Genomic DNA, 15,071 nt, shown 5'->3' with positions numbered 1-15,071 from the left:
TAATATTACTTCACTTCCACTCACCATTATTAAATGTAGCTAACACGGTGTGTTGAGAAAACCAGCCCATTCCCGGGAGTACCAAAAGTTACTTTCCCGTATGTTATCACCAGGCTGCAGCTACCTTAGGGTACGCTGCACCAGAGTCCCCGCCATAGCCCTGGGGCCGCACCAGTGACCCTACCTTGAGGCTCTGCACCCACAGGCCTGAGGCTTCCGACAAGCGCCAGTTCCGGACTGCCCTGCCCTGCCTTCTAGCCTGATCTGGACCACCAGGACGCGCGCACCACGCCCTCTTCTGTTTCCCTGTCACAAAACCAGCCCTCGCGGGGCGCACTCCTCAGAACTGCAGCAGCCCCCGCAGCGAGGTCCCGGCAGCTAACTAGCACTCTAGCGAGGATTCTGGGAATTCGGGCTACTTTTCCCACAAGCTACCGCGGCCACGGACATTCAGGCTCCAACTACATTTCCCAGAGGGCAGCGGTCACAGAGGTTCTTTGGCTTCCCTTCCGTTTTCATGCGGTTCTCGCGCTGCGCTCGGTGAGTTGAACTCCGCTCGGGATGTAAGCGGCACAGGGTGCAGACAGGCTGGGTTTTGGACAACCAAATTAATCCGGGTGGGGGAGGAAGTCTTTAAAGCGTGGAAGCCAGTAATAGGGTGGCCAGTTGTTACCGTGCTCTCAGGCCTGCGGTTCAAACACCACAGAGGAGGGTGGTGTGTGTCTGTAGGAACAGATGGGGAGGGGGGAAGCGTGTGGGGGCTGTGTGTGCGCGCGCGCGCGTGCGTGCGCGGAAATGTGCCTGTGCTGCAGTAGGTGCGCTTGTGAAGTTGATGAGGTTGGGGACTATACGTGAGGTTCAGTGGGGTGGGGTCCGGAGCCAACGACCAAGAAAGAATTCTTGAGGCGTCTTTGGTGCAAAATGGTGGTTTATTAAAGCACGGGGACAGGACCCGTGGGCAGAAAGACCTGCTGCCCCGGGGTTGTGAGGAGTGGCCCATTATATACCTTCAAGTTGGGAAGGGGTTAGGGATAGCGAAAGTCTCTAAGGAATTCTGGAAGCAAGGTTTCCAGGACCTTGAGGGGGCTAGCTGTTGTTGGGAAAAGGTCATTCATTACTGTCTCATAAAACCTGAGTCATGAGACCCTTCAGTGGGCCATATGCTTGGGAGATGATTGCCAATATGTATCTTGGGGGGCTAGAGATAAAGGAAGTTTCCAAAGGAATTTTTATACGTTAGAGTAGACTTACAGGATCTTGGTGGAGGGGAGGGGTGTCAGGCTAGGACTGCCTTTTGCCCTTAGCAAAGTATTAACATCGAGGCAGCTGAGTTCCTAGAGGAAAGCCACCATGCCTGTTTCAAGGATTTGTCAATGGGCTGTAGGTAGTAAGGACTGTTTCTTTGTGCTTTAGGGCAGCCAGGAGTGCCTGAGGAATGTCACATACATCCCATTGGGAGGGGGGTTGCAGGGTGTCAGCTTCTGCTTTGTCTTCAACTTGCCCTCCGTTCCCTCATCAAAGTGAGGGTGAGACAGGTGCGTGGCTGTGCGCGTGTGATGTGCATTTGGTTGCAGGTCTTTTACCTGTGCGGCGATTGTTGTGGCTCTGTTGTGTCATTGTCCTGTGGCTCTGGGTTTCCTGCTGCTTCTTTCATCTTCTCTCCTCACAGTTACTTGTGGCTGCCACAGAGGAATGGCCGTTAAGAATGAAGTTGGAGGTTGGGAATGTCTTGGAAATTCTTTACTTGGCAGCTCTGAGGGGCAGCCACGCGTCTCAGAACCACGGTGTTCCCAGGGATCTGACCGCAGGAATTTGCTGTAAAGCCTACACAGATTACACGGTGTCCCACTTCCGTCTGTTTGGGTGTGTGTGTTAGCAGGGCGGGCGTGGACCTAGAGAATGTTGTGCAACGAAGTCATTCTGTGCTCCAAGAAAAACCTAGCGTCCTATGACTCCCTACCTTGTCCTGCCATTCCCCCAAAGAAGGACCCTGATGAGGAGAAAAGAGTTGTTACATCAAAAAAAAATCAGTGTTTGGTCTAGTTTTTCTTTCATAAAGTTATTAGTTTTAGGGCATGTTTTCCTTTGTCTGAAATGCTTTCTTCCTCATGGATGTTGGGTACTATTGACATAAACCTTGTTAACATTCTCATATTCATTGGGTTATCATTTACATCCTCCTGTGTATTCTGTTATTGTAAACAGAACCCAAAAAGATTCAAATTTTTTGGTCTAGAATCAAGGACAATTTTCCTGTTTTTGATTATGTGAAAAATTAATGTTCAGGGTTATGGAAATGCTTAATGATTAACCCAGATGGTTGAATATTATGCAGTCAATTAGATTATGTTTATACAGGGGTGCCTGTGCGGCTCAGTCAGGTAAGCATCCCACTCTTGGTTTTGGCTGAGGTCATCATCTGGGGGTATAAAGTGGAGCCTCTAGTACAGTAGCTCCCCACTCAGCACGGGGTCTGCTTGGGATGCTCTTCCTCCCTGTCCCTGCCCCATTCATGTGCATGCTCTCTCTCTCTCTAAAATATTTTTTTAAAAGATTATGTTTATACAGAGTTAGGACAGAAGGACAATGTACACTCTATAATATTAGGCAATATTTGTATTTATCAACAGTAATACCCTGGAAAAGTTTCAATTATATATGAATCTCACTTAAGAAGGTATTATTGTAAGCAGTTTTACAAGGAGTGCATCGTAAAATAATATTTTAATTGTTTATTGAGGAAGGGTAGTGGTGTAGCTACATATATCAAGCATCTATTGTGTACCAAACACTCTTCTACCTTCATTACATTCTAGGATCAGTCTGCAAGTGCCACTTACCTGTAGTGTGTTCATTTTCAGTAGGATCTTGGTAATGAAAGTGTTGGGGAGATGTAACCAAAGGATATTCAAGGACTGTAAGTGTAATTTGTTTCCCTTGTAATACTTCCCCATGTCATGCATAGAGTTCAGGTTTCATAAATACAAGAATGAACAACCTCTTCTTGTTTTTTCTCTATGATTTTTAAAAGATTTTATTTACTTATTGAGAGAGCGAGAGGGAGAGAGAGAGAGAGAGCTAGGTGGGGGAGGGGCAGAGGGCAAGGAAGATAGAGAATCTCAAGCAGATTCTGCATTGAGGGCAGATCACGACCTGAGCTGAAATCAAGAGTCGTTTGCTCATGGGGCGCCTGGGTGGCTCAGTCGTTGAGCATCTGCCTTTGGCTCAGGGCGTGATCCCGGTGTTATGGGATCGAGCCCCGCATCGGGCTCCTATGCTGGGAGCCTGCTTCTTCCTCTCCCATTCCCCTGCTTGTGTTCCCTCTCTCGCTGGCTGTGTCTCTCTCTGTCATATAAATAAATAAAATCTTAAAAAAAAAAGAGAATCGCTTGCTCAACTGACTAAGCCACCCTCTGTGATATTTTAACATTTGTCATATGTTGAAATGTCTTTGAAATATTTTGAAATACCTTATATTCTGGTGATGGCATTAATGAAGGCTTGTTGTAAAACATGCAGTTCCTAAGGAGCTTCTGATAAAGAAATATAAAATAATCTTATTCCCAACCCAGAGATAACCCATTAATATTTTTCCATTTAGTATATATATATTATTTTGATTTGAAGAGTATGATCACATTGATTAAGTGTAAGAGTCAAACCATAAAGAAGTAAGAATCTGAGTTTGCAAAAAGAGACTATGAGTTTTATTATATGTGCATGTGAGTAGAAGAGAGAAGTGACAATTTCTGGTTTGAAAAACTTTCCAGATATTTACATCTTTTAGATAATAGAAATAACTTGTTAGTCACCAGGGCACCAAGTGTCAAAAAAGACAGTCTTTCAGAGTTAGATTTTTCTTTAAAGATTTTTTTTTTATTTTTAAGAAATCTCTACACCCAACATGGGGCTCAAACTCACAACCCTGAGATCAAGAGTCACATGCTTGGGATGCCTGGGTGGCTCAGTCGGTTAAGCATCGGACTCTTGATTTCAGCTCAGGTCATGATCTCAGGGTTGTGAGATTGAGCCCTGTGTAGGGCTCCATGCTGAGTGTGGAGTCTGCTTGGGATTCTCTCTCCCTTTCCCTTTGCCCCTCCCCCCGTTCCTGCTCTCTCTTCTCTCTCCTCTCTCTCTCTAAAAAAAAAAAAAAGTCAAATGGTCTACCAATTGAGCCATCCAGGTGCCCCAAAGTTTTAACCATTTTTAAGCATACAGTTAAGTAGCCACCATCACCACCATTCATCTTCAGAACTTCTTCATCTTCCCTGACTGAAGCTCTATCCATTAAACACTTCCTAGCCTCCCCACCCAGAAAGTGGCATCCACATTCTGTCTCTATGAATTTGATTATTCTAAGAATCTCATATAAGAGGAATCATACAATATTTGTCCTTTTGTGACTAGCTTATTTCAGCTAGCCTAATGTCTTCAAGATTCATCCACATTGTAACTTGTATCAAAGTAACCCTCATTTTTATGGCTGCATAATATTCCCTGGCATGCATATACCACATTTTATCAGTTTATGGACATTTGGGTTTCTTCCACTTTTTGGCTGTTATAAATACATTTGTGTACAAGTTGTTTTGGGGTTTTTTTGGGGGGGTGAATGTGTATTTTCTATTATTGGGTGTGTACCTAAGGTAGAATTGCTGGATCACATGGTAACTCCTACATTACCTGTTTTATTCTCATGATGTTGATGTAAGTGAAACTAATTAAGAATAATTCATCAGCTTTCTGGAGGATGTGACTAACAGGGTGGGAAATAGCTCTGTGAGGAAAACTCACAAAGGGATATGGCAATAAGAGCAGCGTCAATATATGTAAGACTATTCTCAGAGACTTTACCATCTTTTTAGGCAGTAATCCAGTGGTGGACATAAATAAAAATCAGAGAACGTTGTATTACCGGTAGCTGAAGAAAACAAGAACCATTTAGCAAAACAATCCAAATTTAATGTACTTCTCCATGACCAAGTAAATACTGTTTAAAAGAATGAACTGTGCACATTTTAGAAAACAAATTCCACTTAAAATATGACAAATGTTCATATGCATATGCACTTTAAGACCTGGCCATTGAATCAATAACTTCATATACTTAAACAAATTCTCATCAAGATCAAAAGAAAAATATGTGCTATATACACAGAGGAATATTATTTACCATTAAAAATAATATTTTGCTATTTGCAACAACATAGGTGGATGTTAACCTAAATGAAATAAATCAGACAGAAAAAGACAAGTAGCAATACTGTATGATCACAATTATATGAGGAATTTAGTCCCTCCACCCCCTCAAAAANGGGGGGGGGGGGGGGGGGGGTGGGCGGGTGAAGTGCATGAAGTACATGCAAAAAGTATAAACTTTCAGTTATAAATGAGTCATCGGTATGTAATGTCCAGCATGGTGCTATAGTTAATAATACTGTATTGTAATAATAATACTGTATTGTATATTTGAAAGTTGCCAAGAAAGGAGATTTCAGAGTTCTCATCACAAGAAAAAAATGTAACTATGTATGATGATGAATATTAACCCGACTTAACTGTTGATCATTTTCCAATAAATACAAATGTGGAATCATGCTATATACCTGAAACTAATATTATATGACAATTATATCTCAAAAAAATATGTTTTATTTTTTTAATGATTTTTTATTATATTATGTTAGTCATCATACAGCACATCCCCGGTTTCCAATGCAAAGTTTGATGATTCATTAGTTGCGTATAACACCCAGTGCACCATGCAAGACGTGCCCTCCTTACTACCCATCCCCAGTCTATCCCATTCCCCCTCTCCCCTCCCCTCTGAGGCCCTCAGTTTGTTTATCATAGTCCATGGTCTCTCATNAGTCCATAGTCTCTCATGTTTCATTCCCCCTTCTGATTACCCCCCTTTTCTTTATCCCTTTCTTCCCCTACCGATCCTCCTAGTTCTTATGTTCCATAGATGAGAGAAATCATATGATAATTGTCTTTCTCTGCTTGACTTATTTCACTTAGCATTATCTCCTCCAGTGCCGTCCATGTTGCAGGAAAAGTTGAGAATTCGTTCTTTCTGATAGCTGAGTAATATTCCATTGTATATATGGACCACAGCTTCTTAATCCAGTCATCTGTTGAAGGGCATCTCGGCTCCTTCCATGATTTGGCTATTGTGGACAATGCAGCTATGAACATTGGGGTGCATATGGCCCTTCTCTTTACTACGTCTGTATCTTTGGGGTAAACACCCAGTAGTGCAATGGCTGGGTCATAGGGTAGCTCAATTTTTAACTTTTTAAGGGACCTCCACACTGTTACCAGAGTGGCTGTACCAACTTGCATTCCCACCAATAATGTAGGAGGGATCCCCTTTCTCCACATCCTCTCGAACTATTGTCGTTTCTTTCCTTGTCTGTTTTTGCCATTCTGACTGGCGTAACGTGGTATCTTAGTGTGGTTTTGATTTGAATTTCCCTGATGGCTAATGATTTTGAACATTTTTTCATGTGTCTGTTAGCCATTTGTATGTCTTCATTGGAAAAGTGTCTGTTCATATCTTCTGCCCATTTTATGATTTGTTTATTTGTTTCTCGTGTATTGAGTTTGAGAAGTTCTTTGTAGATCTTGGATACCAGTCCTTTATCTGTGGTGTCCTTTGCAAATATATTCTCCCATTCCGTGGGCTGTCTCTTAGTTTTTTTGACTGTTTCCTTGGCTGTGCAGAAGCTCTTTATCCTGATAAAGTCCCATAAGTTCATTTTATCTTTTATTTCTCTTGCCTTTGGAGATGTGTCGTGAAAAAGGTTGCTCTGGCCGATGTCATAGAAGTTGTTGCCTATGTTCTCCTCTAGAATTTTGATGGATTCCTGTCTCACATTGAGGTCTTTCATCCATTTGGAGTTTATTTTTGTGTATGGTGTGAGAGAGTGGTCAAGTTTCATTCTTTTGCATGTAGCTGTCCAATTTTCCCAGCACCATTTATTGAAGAGACTGTCTTTTTTCCACCGGATGTTTTTTCCTGCTTTATCAAAGATTAGTTGCCCAAAGAGCCGAGGGTCCATTTCTGGGTTCTCTATTCTGTTCCATTGGTCGATGTGTCTGTTTTTGTGCCAGTACCATGCTGTCTTTGTGATCACAGCTTTGTAGTACAGCTCGAAATCCGGCATTGTGATGCCCCCAGCTTTGTTTTTCCTTTTCAACAGTTCCTTGGAGATTCGGGGCCTTTTCTGGTTCCATACAAATTTAAGGACTATTTGTTCCAGTTCTTTGAAAAATGTCCTCGGTATTTTGATCGGGATAGCATTGAAAGTGTAGATTGCTCTGGGTAGTATGGACATTTTAACTATGTTAATTCTTCCAATCCATGAGCATGGAATATTTTTCCATCTTTTTATGTCTTCCTCAATATCTTTCAAAAGTGATCTATAGTTTCTAGGATATAGGTCCTTTACGTCTCTGGTTAAGTTAATTCCAAGGTAACGTATGGTTTTTGGTGTTATTGTAAATGGGATGGATTCCCTAATTTCTCTTTCTTCAGTCTCGTTATTCGTGTATAGAAATGCAACTGATTTCTGGGCATTGATTTTGTATCCTGCCACCTTACTGAATTGTTCTATAACTTCTAATAGTTTGGGAGTGGATTCCTTTGGGTTTTCCATATAGAGTATCATGTCATCTGCAAAGAGAGACAGTTTGACTTCTTCTTTGCCGATTTGGATACCTTTGATCCCTTTTTGTCTTCTGATTGCTGTTGCAAGGACTTCTAGTACTATGTTGAATAATAGTGGCGAGAGTGGGCATCCTTGTCGTGTTCCTGATCTTAAGGGAAAGGCTTCCAGCTTTTCCCCATTGAGAATAATGCTTGCAGTAGGCTTTTCATAGATGGCTTTTATGAGATTGAGAAATGTACCCTCTATTCCTACACTCTGAAGGGTTTTAATCAGGAAAGGATGCTGTATTTTGTCAAATGCTTTTTCTGCATCAATTGAGAGGATCATATGGTTCTTGAGTCTTTTCTTGTTGATATGATGTATCACATTGATTGATTTGCGAGTGTTGAACCATGCTTGCATCCCAGGTATGAATCCCACTTGGTCATGATGGATAATCCTTTTAATGTACTGTTGGATTCTATTAGCAAGGATCTTGTTGAGGATTTTGGCATCCATATTCATTAGAGAAATCGGTCTGTAATTCTCCTTTTTGAGGGGGTCTTTGCCTGGTTTGGGGATCAAGGTAATATTAGCCTCATAGAATGAGTTTGGTAGCTTTCCTTCTGTTTCTATTTTTTGAAATAGCTTTAGGAGAATAGGTATTATTTCTTCTTTGAATGTTTGGTAGAATTCCCCAGGAAAACCGTCTGGGCCTGGAGTTTTATTATTTGGAAGGTTGTTTATCACTGACTCAATTTCTTCATAGTTAATTGGCCTATTTAAGAAATCTATTTCTTCCTGTTTCAGTCTTGGTAGTTTATAGGTTTCCAGGAAGGCCTCCATCTCTTCCAGATTGTTTANGTGACCTCTCCTTTTTCATTCATAATTTTAATAATTTGGGTCCTTTCTCTTTTCTTTTGGATAAGTCTTGCCAGTGGTTTGCCAATTTTATTGATTCTCGCAAGGAACCAGCTTCTAGTCCTGTTAATCTGCTCTACTGTATTTCTGGTTTCTAATTCATTGATTTCTGCTCTAATCTTGGTCAACTCCTTCCTTGTCAGTGGGTTAGGCCTGTCCCTCTGTTGCTGTTCCAGTTTCTTGAGGTGAGAATATAGAAACTGCATTTTAGATTTTTCTATTCTTTTGAGTGAGGCTTGGATGGCTATGTATTTCCCCCTTAGGACTGCCTTTGCAGTATCCCATAGGTTTTGGACCGTTGTGTATTCATTCTCGTTGGTCTCCATAAATTGTTTAATTTGTTTTTTGATTTCCTGGTTTATCGAGTCATTCTTGAGCAGGATGGTTCTTAGCCTCCAAGTGTTTGAGTTTCTTCCAGGTTTTTCCTTGTGGTTGAGTTCCAATTTCAGAGCGTTGTGGTCTGAGAATATGCAGGGGATAATTTCAATCTTTTGGTATTGGCTGAGACCTGTTTTGTGTCCCAGAGCATGATCTATTCTTGAGAATGTTCCATGGATTAGAATAGAATGAGTATTCTTTGGTTCTGGGGTGTGGTGTTCTATATATATATCTATGAGGTCCAACTCATCGAGTATGGCATTCAAAGCCTTTGATTCTTTCCTTAGTTTTTGACAGGGTGTTCTGTTTCTGATAGTGGGGTGTTGAGGTCCCCTAGCTACTATTACTGTGTTCTTATCTATATGTCTCTTTATTTTGGTTAAGAGTTGGCTTGTGTATCTTGCTGCTCCCCTGTTGGGGGCATATATATTTATAATTGTCATATCCACTTGTTCAATACTTCCTTTAAGAATAATATAGTGCCCTTCTGTGTCTCTAACTATCGTCTTTAGTTTAAAATCCAATCTATCTGATACGAGAATTGCCACCCCAGCTTTCTTTTGAGGTCCCTTTGCGTGAAAGATGGCACTCCATCCCTTTACTGNATATATATCTATGAGGTCCAACTCATCGAGTATGGCATTCAAAGCCTTTGATTCTTTCCTTAGTTTTTGACAGGGTGTTCTGTTTCTGATAGTGGGGTGTTGAGGTCCCCTACTATTACTGTGTTCTTATCTATATGTCTCTTTATTTTGGTTAAGAGTTGGCTTGTGTATCTTGCTGCTCCCCTGTTGGGGGCATATATATTTATAATTGTCATATCCACTTGTTCAATACTTCCTTTAAGAATAATATAGTGCCCTTCTGTGTCTCTAACTATCGTCTTTAGTTTAAAATCCAATCTATCTGATACGAGAATTGCCACCCCAGCTTTCTTTTGAGGTCCCTTTGCGTGAAAGATGGCACTCCATCCCTTTACTCTAAGTCTGAATGTATCTTTGGGTTCCAAATGAGTCTCTTGTAGACAGCAAATGGATGGGTCATTTCTTTTTATCCAATCTACAACCCTGTGGCGTTTTATGGGAGCATTCAGGACATTAACATTGAGACTGATTATTGAGAGATATGATTTTAATGATGTGATGTTGCCAGTAAAATGTTTGTTTCTATAGATTGTGACTTTCTGTTCTGTATCACTCTTGGGCCTTTTTACCTTTATAGAACCCCCCTTAATATCTCCTGTAGGGCTGGTTTCGTGGTTACGAAATTGGTCAGTGACTGGTGATTCTGGAAGGTNGAAATTGGTTAATGATTGGCGATTTTGGAACGTCTTTATTTCTCCATCAATTCTGAATGACAGCCTTGCTGGATAAAGGATCCTTGGCTGCATGTTTTTCTCTTAAAGAGCTTTAAAAATGCACCCCCAACCCTTTCTCTCCTTTCAGGTCTGTGTAGACAGGTCTGACGTAATTCTGATANGTCTGACGTAATCCTGATACCTTTGCCTTGGTACGTGAGAAATTTCTTTGCCCTGGCCGCTTTCAATACTGTATCCTTGGATCTAATATTTGCGAATTGCACTATGACATGCCGTGGCGTAGGTTTGTCCTGGTTGAGCTTGGATGGGGTCCTCTCTGCCTCTTGGACACGAATGCTTGTTTCCCTTGCTAGATTAGGGAAGTTTTCAGCTACAATTTGTTCAAATATCTCTTCTAGACCTCTGTTTTTCTCCACCCCCTCAGGGATGCCGATGATTCTGACATTGGATCGTTTCTTTGAGTCAGTAATCTCCCGTAACCTACATTCGTGGGCATGGATTTTTTTAAGTCCAGCTTCTATTTTCGTTTTTTCTTCTACTAACCCATCCTCCAATTTGCTAATACATTCCTCTGCTTTGGCGACCCTGGCCGTCAGAGCCTCTAGTTGTGCCTGCATTTGGCTCATAGAATTTTTAATTTCTGTCAGATTTGCTCTCATTTCTGTTCTTAGGGATTCTATATTCTCAGTAACATTTTCGTTAATATTTTTTCAAGTCTACCCATCATCCTGTCCATTGTTACTCTGAATTCCATTTCTGATAATTTGGTTACATCCATATCCATTATTTCTGTGGCAGAGGCCACAGACTCACTGTCTTTTTTTTGCTGGGGGGGGGGGCTTCTCCTTCTCGTCATTCTGATGAGGAGAGGTTGCAGGGTTGTCCAGAGCCCAAATTATTGACCAGGACCCAGGCCATGCACCCTTGTATTATAGGGATCTGGGATGTGGGCTTCTTCTTTAAAGATTTTATATTTATGTGGCAGAGAGACAACCAGCGAGAGAGGGAACACAAGCAGGGGAGTGGGAGAGGAAGAAGCAGGCTCCCAGCAGAGGAGCCCGATGAGGAACTCCTTTCCGGAACGCTGGGATCACGCCCTAAGCCAAAGACAGGCACTTAATGACTGCGCCACCCAGGTGCCCCGGGATGTGGTCTTCTTGGTTTTTCAGCCTGCCTTCTGGGGGAGGGGCCTGCCGCGCGGATACCCAGGCAACCCTGTTTGGGTAGAGTCTCCATGTCCCCTGCGAGGGGGAATGGGGATGGTCACACCGTGAGCCAGTATTTCCAGGCTTTTGTTTTCTGGTGGCTTTCCCTGGTGTTTTGCTGTGCCTCTTCTGAGAGTCAGAGCAGCAGCGGCCCAATCTCAGCCTCTGTCTCAGAACAGAGGGATTGCGGCCCGTTCTCCACTGATGTTCTGGCCACTTTAACTGTGTTACTGTTAGTGCTGCTCAACCCTGCAGCGTCCCAGGATGTGTGCCCCACACCTGGCGTCCCAGCCCTCACTTCCAGGGCCGGCGCGTCTCTGTCCTTTGGGTTTCTAACACCGCTAGCCACCAGCTGCCCCCCCCCAGCGCGTGCTCCTGGAGCTCCCAGTCTCAGTCTGGTTCCAGTGAGCACACCGGAGTCCGTTCAAGTCTGGTGGCGTGCACTCCCTGCTCACGGTCCCAGTCTGTTCTCTCGCAGGTGCCATTCGCGAGTCTGCCCACTCCCCCTTGCCGGTGGCTACTGCTTTCCGGCGCCCGAATGCGGCGGCTCCCTCCCCCTTCCGTTTATCTTCCGATATCTGTGCGCTCTTTCATGGCTCCCCGCTTCGTACTTCAATACTCAGCACTGGAGATGTTCATTTGTAGAGATCCAGATGTATCTTCCTGCATCTCAGGCTGATTCCCTCAAAAAAAATGTGTAAGTTTTAGGTTCAAGTCTAATGCAAGAGTATACTTTCAAAAAACTGGTTATTGAGGCATGACCTTGAGGTTGCTTTAGGTTTTTTCCATCAGCTTTGTTTTCTAAGTATCTAGTTACTTGATCCCTGGTGAAATGTTGAGAGTTTATGACTTAAATTGCATAACAATATTCTGGAACACACACACACATGTGTGTACACACGCATACACTTTGGCTAAAGATTAGCCATGTGATCTTCACCTCTCTTTTTTTATTCATCAGTACTATGAAATGCCTATGTCAAAGAAATCTTTTCTTCAAATGTCTACGTCATTGAAGCAGCAAAGAAACCTGTCTCTTGTATGTAGGCGATTATTATTACTTTCCAAGAAAAAAATCAAGAGGAAAAGGCACTGTTGATGTATGAGTGTATAGCTTTCTGAACTTTTTCTGTCTACTGGAGCCTGATGATCTGTCAGCCTCTCAATATTGAGATATGCATATATTTTACAAATAGTATAGTGTAAATATGGTTTCATAATCTGACTTTTCTGACAATATTTCTGTAATATTTTCCACGTCTTCATTATTTTCCCTTCACATTTTGTATGTAATGTTTTTCATAATGTTTTTCAGCAGTCGGTTTTTCTGGAATCAGAATGTTGAGCCCTGCCTATGGTGTTTCTAACCTGTACACCTTTCTTTTCTTTTCTTTAATTTTTTTAAAAGATTTATCTATTTATTTGAGAGAGAAAGTAGGAGGAAGAGCAGGGAGAGAGGGAAACAAGCAAGACTCCCCGCTGAGCAGGGGGCCGGACTTGGGGCCTGTTCCCAGGACCCCGAGATCATGACCTGAGCCTAAATCAAGAGCCTGATGCCCATCTGACTGAGCCACATAGGTGCCCCTAACCTGCATGCCTTTTCCAACCTGTTCACCCTCACTGATCCGAAAGTCAGGAAGTAAGGTGTGGTTTGGATGGTGTAGTCCTTTTCAGTCCTGAAGGCTGTGAATGAAGAGAGGAGGATGTGTTCAGGGCAGGACTGAGCAGCCCAGTCTCAGGTGCAGAGCAACTTCCCAGAAATGGAGGACTGCCCAGAAAGCTGTCTGCTGAAGTATCTGCATTTCCTGGAAATTAGAGGAAGAAGTTTCAATTTATCTAAAATCCTCTAATCTTTTACAGTTGTGCGTGTTTGTATGGTAGGGGTATTAAGTAAAATGGAGTGGAGAAGCAAAACATTTAATTTCTTATATAGTAACACTAAAGCATGCTTGCTCTCACAGGTCTCTTTTTCCTTCCCAGTTCTGGATTCTCTGTTTTTCTCCACTAGAGGAGCCCCAAGGAGGACTGATCAGTTTTTGCAGATAATCAAACCATGACATATGTAAGTTGGTGTTCCCTTCTTGTTGAAATAAATTTTTTGATTATATTTCATTCATTCTTGTGATATAAATGTGTTAATTAATTATCCTGGAAACTTTCTACCAGAAAACACCCCAATCAATTATTGGTTCCCTATACCAGTGAATAATCGTTGCAGAAACCTCATGTTCTCTTTCTGTGACCCAGTCTCTTCCAACCTGTGTTCATGTGTATATACTGGCCAGAATATTCATTATCTCTTATGTGCCCAACTTATTTTAAGAGCAGTGATGGAAGAATGAAAAAATAAAGTCCTGTAAAGAAATGATTTGAGCTTCCCATGTCAGGATTGTAAGCTGATGAATTAGAGATGAGGTTCCCATTTGGCCAAACATGGAAAGATTCTGACATTCTCATAGACATGAGTTTTCTAGGGACAGGTGACAAAGCCTGGTAATAAATGGTCTCTGTCTTAGTGTAGATTGAGATTAATGCTTTGTGAGGCTTTTAAAATTGAATGGACATGTGATTTAGAACTTGCAAATATATGGATCATAGTTTTTGGTAAGGAATTTCTTTTTTTTTCTTTTTTTTAAAAAGATTTTATTTATTTATTTGACAGAGATAGAGACAGCCAGCAAGAGAGGGAACACTAGCAGGGGGAGTGGGAGAGGAAGAAGCAGGCTCATAGCGGAGGAGCCTGATGTGGGGCTTGATCCCACAACGCCGGGATCACGCCCTGAGCCAAAGGCAGACGCTTAACCGCTGTGCCACCCAGGCACCCCAGGAATTTCTTTTTTTTGGTATACTAGTTTTTTAATTTTTTAAAGATTTTATTTATTTATTTGAGAAGGAGAGCTCAAGCAGTGGTGGGGGAGGAGTGGAGGGAAAGGGAGAGAGAGAGAGAAGCAGACTCCCTGCTGAGCAGGGAGACTGACGTGGGGCTCAATCCCAGGACTCTGAGATCATGACCTGAAGGCAGATGCTTAACTGACTGAGCCACCCAGGTGCCCCTGGAATTTCTAAATGATAAATATCATAACTCTTTTATTGCTGACTAGATGTGCTGGAATTTAATAACTTTTATAAAATTCTGGATTATCTTATGTTAGTATCCTCTAACTCAGAAACCAGAAAAGTTTTCAGTGAGGGATTGTTGATGGCCATAACAGAGAATAAACTTATAATTAATGAGTTAACAGAGATCAAGAATTGTGAAAAGACCCTAGAGTAGTTGTCCAGCCTAACACATACAAACCTAATCACCTAAAGATGAATTATAACTCATTATAACTCTTAAGTTAGAGTGCTATGTGACCCTTCAATATATTTGTCAAAAGAAGAAAACTGTGATAGGATGTTTTTATTTTTATTTTTTTTATTTTTTTTATTTTATTTTATTATATTATGTTAATCACCATACAGTACACCCTCAGATTCCGATGTAAAGTTTGATGCTTCATTAGTTGTGTATAACACCCAGTGTACCATGCAATACGTGCCTTCCTTACTACCCATCACCAGTCTATCCCATTCCCCCACCCCCTCCCCTCTGAA

At 42.0% G+C, this 15,071-nt stretch overlaps 1 protein-coding gene across 1 annotated transcript in view; it reads left to right on the top strand.

Annotated features, from left to right (window-relative positions):
* The first annotated feature begins 431 nt into the window (after window positions 1-431).
* The window catches only part of ZNF573 (zinc finger protein 573), a 70,194-nt gene continuing 55,554 nt past the window's right edge, over window positions 432-15,071 (top strand). The window contains 2 exon segments of the mRNA XM_034638440.1: window positions 432-540; window positions 13,455-13,536. The gene's annotated coding sequence lies outside the window, so the exon portion shown is untranslated.

This window comes from Ailuropoda melanoleuca, chromosome 12, assembly GCF_002007445.2.
Source record: "Ailuropoda melanoleuca isolate Jingjing chromosome 12, ASM200744v2, whole genome shotgun sequence".
NCBI classification, from domain to species: Eukaryota; Metazoa; Chordata; class Mammalia; order Carnivora; family Ursidae; genus Ailuropoda; species Ailuropoda melanoleuca.
This window is presented reverse-complemented; position numbering and strand designations above follow the sequence as displayed.